The sequence below is a fragment of the Cupressus sempervirens genome, chromosome 10 (assembly GCF_028749045.1).
Source record: "Cupressus sempervirens isolate cs-2001-9-10 chromosome 10, ASM2874904v1, whole genome shotgun sequence".
In the NCBI taxonomy this organism is placed as follows: domain Eukaryota; kingdom Viridiplantae; phylum Streptophyta; class Pinopsida; order Cupressales; family Cupressaceae; genus Cupressus; species Cupressus sempervirens.
In genome coordinates this window covers 662,952,484-662,967,329 of record NC_143127.1, presented here as the reverse complement: position 1 = coordinate 662,967,329, position 14,846 = coordinate 662,952,484, and the positions used below count along the sequence as shown (strand labels likewise).

The window sequence follows — 14,846 nt, the reverse complement described above, 5'->3', positions numbered from 1 at the left end:
TATTGGTGGATAAAATACTTTATTCCTTTAAAAAAATTATGGGGTAGGTTCCTGTAGCCATATACAGTGAGCAACGATTAGTCTATCTGTGCATTTAATGCTTTCTATGAGTTATTGAGATGGATATATGTTTCAATACTTGACATGTGTAATAATATTTTGTAGGAATAAGTAAAAGAGGATTAGAAGGAGCTTGATTAAGGGGAGTAATGACAATTTCATATAGTTCATACCAATGGTTCAACTGGAGATTGGGTCAATGCAATTGTCAACCACTTGTGTGCAAATCCTGAAGTTATGGTGCACTACATTTGATCTAGACATGTTCAATTAAGAAGAATGTGTTATGTGTTGATGTATTTCATTAATGATGTTGTTGAATCCTCATTTTTTGAAGGACCCTAGATTTAGGAAAATTAGTTTTTATTAGATGTTGTAAATAAGGTGTCGGTTCTGAGCCTCAAAATTAGGAGAGGAGTGATTGTAATTGATAACAACATTTGAAATATAGTCTATTATTTTCAGTTTGTACTGTTAATGGTTTTATATCAATGAAAATGACATTTTTGTTTCTCAGTACTTTATCTTGAGTTCATATTCATTCACCCATTTAAGGGGGCCCACTTGGTGAGTTAACTTAGTTAGTAAGAGTAGTTTTTATTTCCTGTTAGAATAGATAGAATTGTATTGCTCTTGTAGTCATTGGTAACAGAACTATTGGTTGTTCTTGTAGCAAAGAAAAATAACTTAGACTCATGTTTTTAATTCAATTTATGCATTCTAGATTAGTTTACTTAAGTTTTGCACTTATATTTAATACTTCCATTATTGTTAACTCTAGTACTTTCATTCTCTTACAGTATTAATGACAACTATAAGGGTTTAGAGTATATACCTTGCATATACCATTTTAAGCCTACATCCCTAGTTGATAAATTAAATTAGTTCAATGACATATTTGGATGCTACTGAGGATGTACAATCCATGAGCGTAAATCTCTAATTACCAAACCAATCATTTGACCAAGAAGTGAGAGGTATCCTTGTTAAGACTACAATGTTTGTCACTCCATTAGGAGTAATAAAATAGGGATTGTAAAAATCCTCCTTTCTCAAGGATTTAGCAACACAAATACAATGTGTGCACTGAGTTAAAATATTTACAAATAGACTTCTAGGTCTACCTTGTTAAAGGATTTATCTACTATAATGCTAATAAAATAATAGTGAGATTGATCTACTTGTGTGCAACTTACTTTTTTGTTCATATCTCTCTTATGCTCAACACCTTATCACCTTCAATGGCCAATATTTATGATCCTTCCCTTTTGATAGTTGCTTAGTACTCTTCTCGGTAGTAGATTTTTATTTTCATTCTTCTAGCATATTCCCTCTTCTAGCACCTTCAATAGCAACCTTTTAAAGTATTCTTTCTAGGTCCTTATATAGAAAATTCTCTGCCTCTTCAATCCATGACCTAATTAGGATTTAGGAACCTTCTGGAATATGTTATTTGATTAAGATATATGATCTAGAATCATCCTGTTAGTTGGCATTTTGAACCCCAATTTTAAACTTGAAAATCCCATCCTCCTGATGGCCTTCCCTTGAAACATAAGTCTTCCTAATGATTCTCCTCTGATTTATTTTTAAAATATTGTGTAAAGTTACATTGTGTAAGGCAATTTTTGGATGAAATTTCATGACAATGAACCAAAATATTCAATCCCAAGTTTCAAGACTTTCCTTTGTAAACTTCATATCATTTGAACCAATTCATCAATTCAATAGGTTCAATAGCTTCAATAAGTTCAGTGGTTCCATGACGTAGTTTCATATTGTAAGTTCCTTGGTTCAGGTCCAATATTCAAAATATAGATTTCAAGAATATTATGATTCAAAATTGAAGTTCAAGTTCAAAGGTTCATGTGATTCAAGAGGTTCAGTAGTTCAAAGATTCAGTTTTAACAACTATAACAGATTTTCTAAAAACTAAAAATTGGGTCTACGGGGGTCATAACTTTCAAACCCATTGTTGGATCGTGCTCAATTTTGGATATGTGTAAGTAAACATAATTTTCTAAATTAAAACAAGATAAATTTTCAAAATGTGTCCTGATTTGAGAAATACATATGACTATTCACAACACTGTCGAAACAACACTAACAATCACAGAATGCAAATTACAGAATGTGAGTCATATTTCGAAGTCTATATTTCTCAATCCAAGTGTTGGATTGAGATAAATTTTAGATATGTCTTGTAAAACCTAATTCTCTAAATCTCATTGAAATATTTTTATTAGATTCATTATGGATCAAAAGTTACAGGTTTTTGAGTGCGACACTATCAAAATCAGCACTAACAGATACAAAATGGAAATCACAGAATATCAGTCATACTTCGAAAGTCATAAATTTTATTCTAACCATTTTATTTGTTCAAATTTTTGATATGTTTTGAGAAACCTAATTATATAAATCATATCCAAACGGTTTTCTCAGATCTATTATGGATACAAAGTTATGATCATTTTCGTGAACTATCAAAACTATCATGACAATTATGAAAAGATGATAGTATTTCATCACCAATAAATACCACATGTCAAAGTCTTCTTACAAAATTATCAAATGATATGCATAAATTCTTAATTATAATGTTTATAAAGGCTTTATGTTATAAAAGGAAATGGATAAAGGAAAGTGACCATGAACAATGATCAAATGAAAGGAGATTTAATTTATGATAATTTCCAAGAATCGGTTATGAAACTGAATAAAGTTCTTGAGAAGTTTATTTAGCAAGAGAAATTTGGAAGAAATAGGGTTCTTTTTCTGAAGAGGAAGATAGTGTGCTTCTCAATTCTGGGTGTGGAGTGTCCTGAAGATTCTACTATTTTTGCAAATTTTGTGTTGCATATTTGGGGAAAATTCAGATTGTGTAAATGGGGGCAGTTTTAGATTGTTTTCAAAAATGTTCGTTTTAGTTTCCTTCTTTAGTTTTCAGAAATAAATTGATTCTTAATAGTACATTCAAAAATAAATGTTCTCTATAGGTTATCTAGCATTCAAAAGATAAATGAATCTTTGGAGATTGCTTTACAAACACAAGCCACAATCAGTAGAGGAAGAGGTAGAGGAAGAAGAGGAAGAAGTTCTTTTCGATTTGATAGTAGACATGGTGCTGAAAATCAAGAAGAACAACCTCAATCACAGTCATAAAATCAAAGAGGAAGAGGAAGAAGCAATAGAGGAAGAGGCAAATTTGATAAATCAAACATATAATGTTATTATTGCAAAAAATATGGACATTTTGATAGTGAGTGCAGGAAGAAACAAGAAAACCAAAATAGAGGAAGAGCTAATGCTTCCAACATGGAAGAGGGAACTCATTAAACTTTTTTATCATGCTCAGTGGTAGAAGATAACAGGAAAGAAGACACATGGTTGTTAGACAACGCCTGCAGCAATCACATGATAGGTAACAAAAATACTTTTACTAGCTTTGATGAAATAGTGAAGACCAAGATAAAATTAGGAGATGATCACTTGGTTCATGCTCTAGGAAGAGGTATTGTCATAGTTGTAAATAAGAAAAATGAAAAGAAAGATATCCATAATGTTTATTATGTTGAGAATTTGAAGCATAATCTATTGAGTGTAGGCCAAATGAGTGAGAATGGATTTGAAGTCAGTTTCAAAGGACCTATTTGTTATTCCAAACAAACCTCCAAGTAAAATGGTCATAGCTAGAGTCCAAATGACAAGAAATAGATTATATCCTCTAAATTTGAGAAGTGTCAAACAACCTATTGCTTATGCACAATATGTCACAAATTTGATGAAACTTGGTTATGGAATCTTAGATATGACCACTTAGCATTTAACAATCTAGATATGTTGCAAAAAAGGTCAATGGTTGTAGGTCTATCAGCAATAGATGTTCACCACATCCTTGTGATAGTTGCATAATTTCCAAGCATAAGAGAATGCCTTTCCAAATGTTGCAACTTATAGAGCCCAAGATCTTTTAGAGTTGGTGCATACCGATCTTTGTGGCCCCATGCAAAAAGAGTTTATAAGAAGGAGCTATTATTTCTTAACTTTTATTGATGATTGTAGTTAGATGACATGGGTATATTTCATCAAGAACAAATTAGGCACTTTTGAGAGATTCAAACAATTTAATGCAATGAGAGAAAATCAGAGTGGTAGGCACATTAAAGTCTTAAGATTTGTTGGAGGAGGTGAATATGATTCCAAAGGATTTGTTGCATATTGTAGAGAACAAGGAATTCATAAACAATTTACTACCTGGTATACTCCACAGAAAAATGGAGTAGCAAAAAAGGAAAAATCAAACAACCATGAACATGGCAAGGAGCACGTTGAAAGCTAAAAACTTACCAAATGAATATTGGGCTGAGGCAGTTGTGTCTTCAATCTACATCTTGAATAGATCACCTACAAAAAGTGTGAAGGATAAAACACCTCTAGAAGCACGGAGTGGAGTGAAACTAGATATAACAAATTTGAGAGCTTTTGGAAGCGTAACTTATACACATGTGCCCAAGGAGCTAAGGAAAAAGCTTGATGATAGAAGTGAGAAATGTATATTCGTAGGATATAGTGATGCATCAAAAGAATACAAATTGTATAACCCAATCACTAAGAAGACAATAGTATCTAGAGATGTCAAATTTCTTGAAGATAAGTCATGGTATGAACAAGATAATGGAACAACTCAAGGACAACCGACTCCACATAGTTTTGAGTCAGAAAGTGTTGAGCAACCAAGAGAATGACTACCTAGATTAAAGGTTCCAATAGTAGTAGGAGAAAACCAAGGACAATAAGTGCATATTCCTTCTTCTAGTACTGATTTAGAGCCTACACTAGCACAATTAGGGAACCAAAAGACTAGAACACTTAGAGAAATATATGAACAATAGGACAACAATGAACAAGTATTATTTGTTTTGATGTCTAGTCAGCCTATATGCTTTGAAGAAGCAATTGAGAAGAAAGAGTGGGTAGAAGCAATGAACAATGAAATTGCAACCATAGAGAAGAATGACACATGGGAGTTAGTAGACTTGCCACAAGACAAAACAAGAATAGGAGTTAAGTAGATTTATAAGACAAAGCTTGATGAAAAAGGTCAAATTGAGAAGCACAAGGCAAGGTTAGTAGCCAAAGATTATGTATAGCAGCTTGACATAGACTATGAAGAAACATTTGCATCGGTAGCAAGATTAGACACAATTAGAACTATATTGGCAATAGTGTTAGGATTAAACCATGAATAGAAATAACAATTACATGCAAATATAACCAATAATAGAAAATAATAGATCACACATAAAAGAACACAAGACACAAAGATTTAATGTGGTTCACCCAATCCTTGGGCTATGTCCACCAAATAGAAAGTCTAATATTATTACGATCCAGTGATTGCAACCTAATTACAATCTGTAATCCATTACAATCTGTAATCCCTTACAACTCAATACCGCTGCAAGAACCAATTTTGCATCACCACAATGAAACAATCCCTAACCCTAAGCCCTTTTATACAAGTATCTTTATGTCACTTTAGGGTTACAACATGTTGGCCACATGTAGGCCATATGTATAGTACTTCCCTAATCAGTCACCACAAACTAACAATCTCCCACTTGGGGATTGATCAGACTCCACACTAGACAACAATCTCTCACTTGGAGACTAATCCTATAGCAATATAGCTACCACATGGGGCTCCCACTAGAGCAAATCATTGTGGACTTTTTTGTTCTTGTATTCATATTGAGTATAGAAGACCAACCGAAGTTGAAGAGGAGTTCAGCTTCTCCCTTATTACTACCTTTGTAAACATATCTGCTAGATTGTCATCTATATGTGTCTTATCTAGCTTTAACTATCCATCATCCAAAACTAAATGAATGAAATGGTACTACAACTGAATGTGTTTAGTCTTTGAATGCAAATTTGTATTCTTTGCAAGATGAATAGCACTTTGACTATTTGTAAACAAATAATTATCCCTTTGAGGGTGTCACAATTCTTCTAAGAAGAACTGAAGCCATATCATCTCCTTGGTTTCCTCTGTAGTAGCAACATACTTTGCCTCTGTAGTGGATAAAGCATTAACCTTCTATAACCTAGAAACCCAACTCACAACTGCCCCCACCAACAGTAAAGACATAACCTATAGTACTTTGCTTGGTATCAATATCCTCAGCCAAATCTGAGTCAACATAGCCATGTAAATCAGTAGTAGAGCCCCTAAAGTGTAAACACTTATTGGATGTTCCTCTCAAATATCTAAGAATCCACTTAACTACATTCCAATGCTCAATTCCTAGATGACTCATATACCTACTAATGACTCCCACTGCATGTGCAATATCTAGCCTTGTACATACCATAGCATACATCAAGCTTCCTACAGATGAAGCATAGGGTACCTTAGACATCTTCTCCTCCTCTTCTTGTGTCTTAGGACACATCTCCTTAGTCAACTTCAAATGACCAAGTAAAGGTGTGTTGATGGCTTTAGCATTCTCCATAGAGAAACACTGCAACACCTTCTCAACATAATCAGCCTAAGATAGCATCAATTTTCTATTCTTCCTATCTCTACAAATCTTCATACCAAGGATTTTTTTTGCTACCCCCAAATCTTTCATAGCAAAAGCATGTGGTAACTGGCATTTCAGCCCCTTAATGTGATCCATGTTAGACCCAACTACAAGCATATCATCAACATATAAACATAAAATAATGTAGCTGCCATCATCCAACCTCTTAGAATAAACACAATGATCTAAATTCAACCTACTATATCCATGCGCGTGCATAAAACTATCAAATTTTAGATACCATTGTTGAGGTGCTTGCTTCAAGCCATATAAACTTTTCTTCAATCTACACACTAAGTTCTCCTTACCTTTGACCTCAAATCCCTGTGGCTGAGCCATATATATCTCTTCATCTAAATCACCATAAAGGAAGGTTGTTTTAACATCAAGCTACTCCAAATGAAAATCTTCAATAGCCAAAATACTTAAAACAGTATCGATAGAAGTCATTTTAACAACAGAAGAAAATATCTCATCAAAATCAATTCCTTTTTTCTGTGCAAATCCTTTTACAACTAACCTAGCTTTAAATATTTTCTTACCTCCTTCCTCTTCTTTCAACGTGTAAACCCACTTATTTTGTAAATCTCTTTTACCTGTAAGCAACTTGCATAAATCTCATGTCTTATTCTTCAGCAAAAAGTCCATTTCATCTTTCAATGCAAACTCCCACTGAATCTTAGTATCCACCTGCACTGCTTCATCATAACATTCAGGTTCACTAGCATCAGTAAGTAAAATTAAATACAAAGAGGAAGAAAATCTTTCTGGAGGTCTAATTTTCCTTGTTGACCATATAACATTCACTGGTGTGAGTGGTATTTGTTGTTACAGTTTTTACACATCATGAGGAATGGTTGGAACGTCATCTTGGAGTATCATCCAGCACTACATAATCATCTTCTTTCTTCTCATGTTGCTACAATAGATCTTTGTACAACACTTTCTCATTGAATATGACATCTCTACTTCTTAAAATTTTATGATTTTCAAAATCCCAAAGCCTATAACCAAATTCATTAGTGCCATATCCAAAAAATGCACATTTCTCTAACTTAGCTTCCATCTTGGTTCTATTTTCAAAATCTATGTGAGGAAATGCTTCACAACTAAAGGTTTTCAGAAAAGAATAACTCACCTTCTTACCAGTCCATGCTTCCTCTAGAACACCACAACCCAAAGGAGTAAAGGGACCTTTATTAATAAAATATATAATAGTATTCATAGTCATCACCCACATGTGTAAGGGCAACCTAGCATGCCACCTCATGCTCCTTGCACGCTCTATTACAGTTTTGTTCATTCGTTCAGCCACTCTATTTTCCTGTGGAGTCCTTGGAAAAGTTTTCTATCTACAAATCCCATTAGTGGAGCAATAATCTTCAAATTCATGATTGCAATACTCACCACCATTATCAGATCTAAGACATTTTAATTTCTTACCAATCTCATTTTCAACCAAGCATTTCCATTTCTTAAAAGTTTGAAATACACTAGATTTTTGTCTAAGGAAATAAACCCATACTCTTCTAGTTGCATCATCAATGAATGTAACATAATAATGAGAGCCACCAAGGGAAGATACCTGAGCCGGTCCCCATACATCAGTATGCCCAAGCTCTATTTCTCCTTTTTGTTTTCCTTCCCAGACTTCACAAAACTCACTCTCTTTTGTTTTCCATACACACAACTTTATAGAAATTCATATTAACACATTTCAAACTTGGTAAAACATTCTTTGAATGAAGTACTTTCATACCTTTCTCACTCAAGTGCCCAAGTTTTTTGTGCCACAACACTGTATTAGAATTTACAGCAGCTATTTGTTCTTCCTGCTCAACTGTAGCAACTATTCCTAAACATTCATTTTTCTCTAAAAAAATTAAAGTAGAAGGAACAATATGACCTACACAAAGATATAAGGTGCCTACTTTCACACCATTTGCTACTACAAGGGAACCTTTTGAAACCTTCCAATTTTTATCATTAAAAGTAACTACACAACCCTCATCACCGAGTTGTCCTACTGAAATTAAATTCCTACTCAGCCTTGGAACATGTCTTACCTCATGTAGTAGCCAATGATTCTCATTCTACAACTTAATCTTAACTTTTCCCTTTCCAAAAATTTGACAGGGTTCATTATCCCCCAAATAAACAAGCCCAAAATCCCCTTGGACATAATCAATGAAATAACCTATATGAGGTGTAGCATGAAATGAAGCACTAGAATCTAAAACCCATGAATCATCAACACTTTCTAAAGATAGAAACAAAGCATCCTCTTAGGATTTATTACTTACCACATTTGCTTCCTTGTCTTCATCTAGTCTATCTCCTTCATTTTTCTTTCGAGTCCAACAATATTTCCTTTTATGCCTCAATTTCCCACAGTACCAACAGTCATTCAATTCTCCCAATTGAGACCTCCTCCCCTTTGACTTTTCTCTTGATTCCCATGATTTTTGGAATTATTTCCTCTCTCAGTTGTTCTGCCTTGACTTTGTGCATTCAAAGAACTTCCTAATGTAGATCCAGCTAAGGATTTTCTACGAGTTTCCTCACTCAAAATAACACTCATCACATCATCATATTTTAGGGTACTAGATCCAGGAACAGAATTACTCACAGCCATTACCAAGCCATTCCAGCTTTCAGGCAAAGAACAAAAAATCAAGAGAGCCCTAATTTCTTCATCAAAATTGATACCCATAGAAGATAACTGACTAGTAATAGTATTACACTCATTTAAATGATCTGCAACAAATCCACCTTCTATCATTTTCATATTAAATAAATGCTTTATGAAAAATACCTTGTTTGAAGCGGAGGGCTTTTCATACAATTTCACTAGGGTTTGCATCAACTCTTATGTTGTCTTCACTTTTGTAATATTAAATGCCACCGATGGTGCCAGGCATAATCGAATGCTTCCAAGTGCCTTTCTGTCCAAAAGATCCCAGTTTTCATTTGACATAGATCCCTGATTCTTGGCTTTTCCTTCCAACGGCTTCCATAAATCCTTTTGATAAAGATAGTCTTCCATTTGCATCCTCCATAACTAAAAGTTCTGCCCATTAAACCTGTCAACCCTCAGCTTAACCTCGTCTGCCATCACTCCCACTCAACTGTGAGACTCCCACTCAACCGTGAGACTTTCTTGCAGAGGATAACTAAAAAACACAACCTCTCTCTTATACTACTTTTTAGGATTAAACCACGAACAAAAATGACAATTACATGCAAATATAACCAATAATAGAAAATAATATATCACATAGAAAAGAACACAAGACACAAAGATTTAACGTGGTTCACCCAATCCCTAGGCTACTTCCACCAAACAACAAGTCCAATATTATTACCATCCAGTGATTACAACCTAATTACAATTTGTAATCCCTTACAGCTCAATATTACCGCAAGAACCAATTTTGTATCACCACAATGAAACAATCCCTAACCCTAAGCCCTTTTATACAAGTATTTTTATGTTTCTTTAGGGTTGCAACATGTTGGCCATATGTTGGCCATATATACAGTACTTCCTTGATCAGTCACCACAAACTAACAAGTAGCAGCAAAACAACAATGGTCAGTTTATCAATTAGATGTGAAATCAGCATTTTTAAATGGAATTTTAAATGAAGAAGTATATGTTGATCAGCCACCTAGGTTTGAGATCAAAGGACGAGAGAAAAAGGTTTATAAACTAAAAAAGGCTTTATATGGATTGAAACAAGCACCAAGGACTTGGTACAGCAGAATAGATTCTTATCTACTCAACAAGGGATTCAAGTGTAGCAACAATGAGCCAACATTGTACACCAAAACAAACTTGCAAGGTGAAATCTTGATTGTATGTATTTATGTTGATGATTTACTCCATACTGGTAATTTGTATCTTCAAGAATTCAAACTTGACATGGAAAGAGAATTTGAAATGACCAATCTTGGTCACATGAAATACTTTCTTGGTTAAGAGATTGAACAATTGGAAATGGGCATTTTCATCAGTCAAAAGAAGTATGTACAAGATGTGTTGACAAAATTCAAAATGAACAATTGCAAGCCAATAAAAATGCCTATTGTTCCAAGTACAAACTTGAGCAAAAATTATGAGGGTGTAGAAGTGAATTCCACTTTATACAAGCAATCTGTAGGCAGCCTAATGTACTTGATAACAACAAGGCTAGACATTGTGTTTGTAGTCAACCTTCTCTCTTGGTTCATGGAATCACCAAAGACATCACATTGGAAGGTAGGAAAAATAATACTAAGGTATATTGCAGGAACAATGCAACATGGTATTTTGTATGCAGGTAATGAAGACAATCAGCTAATTGGATTCACAGATAGTGACTTTGCTAGAAGTGTAGATGAAAAAAAGAGCACGTCAAGTTATGCGTTCTATTTGAGTAAAGGTATAGTTTCATGGGCATCCAAGAAGTAGCCAATTGTCACCATTTCATCAGCAAAGGCAGAGTACGTAGCAGCCACATCAACAACTTGCCAAGTAGTCTGGATGAAAAAATTGATATGTGATCTTGAACCAACATCAAAGAAGGAACCAATCACAATTTTTTGTGACAACAATTCAGCAATTGCACTTTCCAAAAATCCAATCCTTCATCAGAAGAGCAAGCACATTGACACTCAGTATCATTTCATCAAAGAGTTGATCAGCAATGGAGAAATCAACCTACAACATTGCAAATCAAAGGATCAATTGGTAGACATATTCACGAAGCCCTTAGCAAGAGCAAGTTTTGAATTTCAAAAGCAGCAATTAGGAATTGTTAGTGTTGAAAATGTATTAATGTAGATAGAGTCAAAATCAAGGGGGTGTATTAAATGCAATTATTGACTTTACCATTTGTTGATGCTGACTCCATCGATTAACCCTTGTGTTAACCCCACACAACTCAGCAGATGAAAGACCAAATCACTCGGTCAACAAAGGGGTTACTTGGCAAAAGCACAAAACCAAGAGTATGTCGAGTAATGTTAACACCTATTGAAATAGTTTTTAACCAACCTGCATTTGAAATTTTTGACAATTAGTTTTGTATTTAATGTGGTAGCTAAATGTTTCATTTTCCTGTCCAATTTTGAGTTCCAAATCTAGCACCCTTTGAATGCTTTATTTTATATCTTGTAAATGCATAATGTAAGAGAGGAATGAGGAAGCAATACAAATAATATTCTCTACCTATGAGTTCTGGTTGTGCTCTATTTTCCTCTTTTTTGAAATATCTAATAAAGTTGTACCCTATAAAATTCAGAGGGCGCTTGCACAATTCAATGGAAAAGTGACCCAACTATTGGTATCTTTTTATGTCTTCATTTTTGGGCAAATAAGAGTTATTTTGATGGTTTATTGTGTGAAGACAAATATGTTTACCAACACATCCTTATTGTATCATTAGCATTATTTTATTTCATTGGTTCATGCTCTATCTTGGAATCATAAACAATCAAGTTGCTCTTACCAATAAATTTTACCAAATTAATATTTTTGATTTTTGTAAACCTCTTTTCCCACTTGGAGGAATCAAATTACCTTAAATTTAGTGTCATTCCAAACTATTAAGTTCATCCTATGTAGCTTGGTAATTACATAATCTTTGGACTGAAAGTATCTATAATTGTAGGTATCAAAAATCCTGTAAGAGTAAAAGTACTATCATGTTTGGGATCACATCCAATCTGTAACACTTTTTCCCCACGTCTAGCTAGGGCAATTGAAATATTACAACTAGTGGTTGATTTACCGATTCTGCCTTTTCCATAAACTGTTATTTTCATCTTTTGATCTCCTTTTCTTTATTTTTTATCTTCCGAACTTATTATTCGTTTGATCTAATTTTGAGTTTAACTTTGCCTTATTTGATAACAGTAAATAAATTCTAGTATGTTACATTACATTCTTTGTAACATTGTGTGTGTTTTTTTTTTAGCTCCCTCACCCTCATTTTATCCTGAGTAAATGGAGGAAGCCAAGCAAAGAATCCTTCATTTCCACTTCCACAATAAATGCAAATTTTTTCATTAATTTGAAACGGGAACTCCCCGCTAATTAAGACTTATTTCTCTATATTCAAATAATAGAATAATTTACTGCATGACAAATGAGAAGAGGATAAGATAGGTTTGGGATTCAATTTGGGCCTGCAAATGAATGCTTTTGTTATCTTATATATGATGCTAAATGTGTCGTGTGTCGTTATTCAATGAATAAATTTGAAATCACCATAAGAAATAGTTGTTTTGGAAAGATCCCAATCTTACTGTCGATTCAGCTTTTTTTTTGAGAAAATAAAAAAATATCTATATTTTATTCTTATATTTTGTTATATGTATGTAATAACATATATACACAAATGGATCATCAACCACTCATCATTTGATTCATTATAGAAAATCACAATGAATTGAATCTGGTCGACCTTTTTTTTTACCGAGCGAACGACGGGGATCGAACCCGCGCGTGGTGGATTCACAATCCACTGCCTTGGAACCACTTGGCTACGTCCGCCCCAAACTAATTGGCAGTCTCTGTCTACGATCATTCCATTTCAAGAATGGATGGTTCTAAGCCCCGAAAACCAACTAATAATGAAACTATTCTATTATTTATAATAATTAATTTGTTGCACTTGCAATGCAACTCTCACACAAGTTAGTGACATTGACATTTTTTTTTTTTTTAATAGTTTTGGGTATTAAAAAAAAAGATCTGAGCCAATACTCGCTACTTAATTAATAATTGGTATTATGTATCCATGGCTGAATGGTAAAAGCACCCAACTCATAATTGGGAAGTCGCGGGTTCAATTCCTGCTGGATGCACAATAAATAGTTACTGTGCTCTGTTCGCTCGCAATAACTATAACTTTTAAGAAAAATTAGACGGAAAAAGCAGTACCAAATTGGTACTGCTTTCTTTTTAGGATTGAAATACACTAACAATCCATCTTGAATAATTAGCCGTTTATAGAATTAGCTTCAACAGCAACTAGATCCAGAGGGAAGTTGTGAGCATTACGTTCGTGCATAACTTCCATACCAAGGTTAGCACGATTAATGATATCGGCCCAAGTGTTAATTACACGACCTTGACTGTCAACAATAGATTGGTTGAAATTGAATCCATTTAAGTTGAAAGCCATAGTGCTGATACCCAAAGCAGTAAACCAGATACCTACTACTGGCCAAGCAGCTAAAAAGAAATGTAGAGAACGGGAGTTGTTGAAACTAGCATATTGGAAGATCAATCGGCCGAAATAACCGTGAGCAGCTACAATATTGTAGGTTTCTTCTTCCTGACCAAATTTGTAACCTGCATTAGCAGACTCATTTTCGGTAGTTTCCCTGATCAAACTCGAGGTTACCAAGGAACCATGCATAGCACTAAATAGAGAGCCGCCGAACACGCTAGCTACACCTAACATGTGAAATGGATGCATAAGAATATTGTGTTTAGCTTGGAATACAATCATGAAATTGAAAGTACCAGAGATTCCTAGAGGCATACCATCAGAGAAGCTTCCTTGACCAATAGGGTAAATCAAGAAAACAGCAGTAGCTGCTGCTACTGGAGCTGAATATGCAACAGCAATCCAAGGACGCATACCTAGACGGAAGCTAAGCTCCCACTCACGACCCATATAGCAAGCTACACCAAGTAGAAAGTGTAGAACGATTAGCTCATAAGGACCACCGTTGTATAGCCATTCATCAACAGAAGTTGCTTCCTAGATGGGATAGAAATGCAAACCGATGGCTGCAGAGGTAGGAATAATAGCACCGAAAATAATATTGTTTCCATAAAGAAGAAAACCGAAAACAGGTTCACGAATACCATCAATATCTACTGGAGGAGCAGCAATGAAAGCGATAATGAATACAGAGGTTGCAGTCAATAGGGTAGGAATCATCAAGACACCAAACCATCCAATGTAAAGACAGTTTTCAGTGCTAGTGATCCAATCGCAAAAACGATTCCATAGGCTTGCGCTTTCACGTCTTTCTAGAATTGCGGTCATGGTTATAACTTGGTTTATTTAATCATTAGAAGCTCCCAAGCATACACATAAGGCTTGTTATTCAACAGTATAATATGAGTCATATCTGTATCTCAACCAACATTTTGACATGGTTATAAATATTCATAAAATTCATAGTATCCTCTTC

At 34.4% G+C, this 14,846-nt stretch overlaps 2 non-coding genes across 2 annotated transcripts; one reads left to right on the top strand and one right to left on the bottom strand.

Moving 5' to 3' along the window:
• Positions 1-13,113: 13,113 nt before the first annotated feature.
• On the bottom strand, positions 13,114-13,188 carry TRNAH-GUG (transfer RNA histidin (anticodon GUG)). Its single transcript has one exon. It is a non-coding gene; the product is annotated as a tRNA-His (tRNA).
• A 241-nt stretch (positions 13,189-13,429) lies between these two features.
• On the top strand, positions 13,430-13,502 carry TRNAM-CAU (transfer RNA methionine (anticodon CAU)). The gene has a single exon. It is a non-coding gene; the product is annotated as a tRNA-Met (tRNA).
• The last annotated feature ends 1,344 nt before the right edge of the window (positions 13,503-14,846 follow it).